We start from the raw sequence: 2,599 nt of genomic DNA, 5'->3' as shown, positions 1-2,599 counted from the left end.
TGGCAAAAGGGTCCAGAAGGCCCCACCAGACCGATTGGGTTCTATTCCCGCAGTTTCAAAGATGCAGAGAAACGATACTCTCAACTGGAGAAGGGGGTTGTTTGTTGTTAGTCTGGCTTTGCGGGAAGCTGAAAGGACCATACGACAGCAGCCTATAATATTAAGAGGTCCATTCAAGGTTATAAAGTCTGTTATGTCTGGCACTCCTCCCCCTGACGGGGTGGGGTGGCACAACGAGCTTCTGTCAGAAAGTGGTACGCTCAAATTGAACACTACTGTAATATCTTTTCAGTCACAGAAGGTGCTTCAAAAACACTTGCAATTCAGGATGATGTTCTTTCTGCCATTGATGCTGATCTCCCTTCTGTTATCCAGATTGCTCCTCCCTATTCAGACCAGTTGCAAAATGTCCTGGTTCACAGATGCTTCTTCAAAGCGTGAAGGAAAAATATGGAAGTATCGGGCTGTGGCCCTACAGATAGGGACTAATGTCACTATTGTTACTGAAGGGGAGGGGAGTGCTCAGGTAGGTGAGTTAGTAGCAGTATGGAGTGTGTTTCAACATGAATCACAGTGCACTACACGTGTGCATATTTATACTGATTCATATGCTGTCTTCAAAGGTTTGTACAGAGTGGCTTCCCTTTTGGGAGAAAAACTGCTGGGAAGTTAACCATATCCCAGTCTGGCAAAAGGAAAAAATGGCAGGAGATTCTGTCTATTGCTAAAGGGGGGCAATTTTCTGTTGCATGGGTGGCCTCCCACCAGGAGGATGGGTCCCCTGTTAGTTATTGGAACAACAAAGCTGATGAACTTGCTAGGATTGCTTCATTAAGACAAGGAGAACCAGACAGTGACAACTGGGAAAAAACTTGTGGAGTGGTTACATGTGAAAAGGGGGCATACAGGTGCTCTTGACCTCTACCGTGAAACCCAGGCTCGTGGTTGGCCAGTTACCAGAGAACAGTGTCGTACTTGCATTTCTGCCTGTGATCTATGCCGTTCCCGCCTGGACCGGCATCCCTTACAGGATAATCCTCTCCATTTGAGAGAAGGAAAGCACCTATGGGAAACGTGGCAGATTGACTACATTGGTCCTTTCCGTAAATCTGAAGGAAAAACAATATGTACTAGTGGGTGTGGAAGTAGTCTCTGGTCTATTACAAGCTGAATCTTTTCCTCGGGCAACAGGGGAAAAACACTATAAAGGCTTTTAAAGAAGTGGTTTAGCATTTTTCCAAAACCCACTTCCATCCAGTCAGATAATGGCTCTCATTTCACCTCGAGAGATGTACAGGAATGGGCCAGAGAGGAAGGCATTCTCTGGATTTTTTCACACTCCCTATTATCCCCAGGCTAATGGTATTGTAGAACGGTCCAATGGTCTCCTTAAGAAATTTCTGAAACCAGAAAGAAACAATTGGACTGCCCGCACCTCTGATGCAGTCAGAAGAGTTAATGATCGCTGGGGAATTAATGGCTGTCCCCGATTTAATGCTTTCTGTCCCAAGGCCCCACCACCTTTGCCAATTACCCTGAATCCTGATAAGTTAGGGAAACCTTCTTATTTTCCTGGCCAACCTGTGTTGGTTGACCTACCCAATGTGGGTCCAGTACCACTGACTTTAACTGAACCTCTTAACACGTATACTTGGAGGGCTAAGGATGCACGGGAGAAGGAATATAAGATTAATGTTCGATGGATCATTCCCTCATTTTGATCATACTAACAAAGCCCAAGGGAGCGAGCCAATGTCTTGTTTTATTTTGCAGAGGACCTCCGTGGGATCCTGACTGAACACACCTGCTGCTGACCTTTATAATTGGTGTTTTGGTAATATGCAACACTCGGGAAATGTCATTTTTGTTTATCAGGTATATCATGTGGACTGTAATCTCTGTAACTATTAGTTATCCCCTCATGGACTTCCGGGATGAGGGAAATGGTATAAAAAAACTCCTTTTTTCAGTTAGCTGAGGCAAGTAGCAAATGTTTATAACTTGAGTAATTGTTGGGTCTGTGGAGGACCCATGGGACTTGAAACCTGGCCCTGGGTATCAACTCCTCTTGCCCCTAAATGGCTGGTAAGCAACTATAGTGGGACCAACCACAACACCCACTGGGAAGATAAGAATACATCCCCATGGCCAGTCCAGTATCCTGCTATAGGGACGTACTGTTTGAATCGTACACAGCCAGGTGGTGTCTATGTTGGGACTAGTAATTGCACTTGGACATATCACAAAGGTACTTCTTCTATGGGATCACAAACTAAGGGTGGTCAATGGGGGTGGTACAATCAGTCAGGAATGTTGCAAGATTTTTCTCATTTTTGGTCCTCCACCAACAACACCTTGTTTAATAAAGCTGGAGGTACAGAATGTACCTGGAATCCTGATGCTGGGGCTTGGAAATGTAAATGGTTGCAAGAATGAAAGGGTTACCAGTAATAGTTGGAACTGCAATATAAAAGGACATCCTTTTGGACCTCTCAACACCACCTACTTTCAAGCTAAAGAACATGTAAATAAACTAACTAATGAATGGAATGGACCCTTTGAGAATGGTTCAGTAGCACTAAAAGGACATTATTGGATA

The sequence above is a fragment of the Excalfactoria chinensis genome, chromosome 27 (assembly GCF_039878825.1).
Source record: "Excalfactoria chinensis isolate bCotChi1 chromosome 27, bCotChi1.hap2, whole genome shotgun sequence".
Lineage (NCBI taxonomy): Eukaryota > Metazoa > Chordata > Aves > Galliformes > Phasianidae > Excalfactoria > Excalfactoria chinensis.
This window is presented reverse-complemented; position numbering follows the sequence as displayed.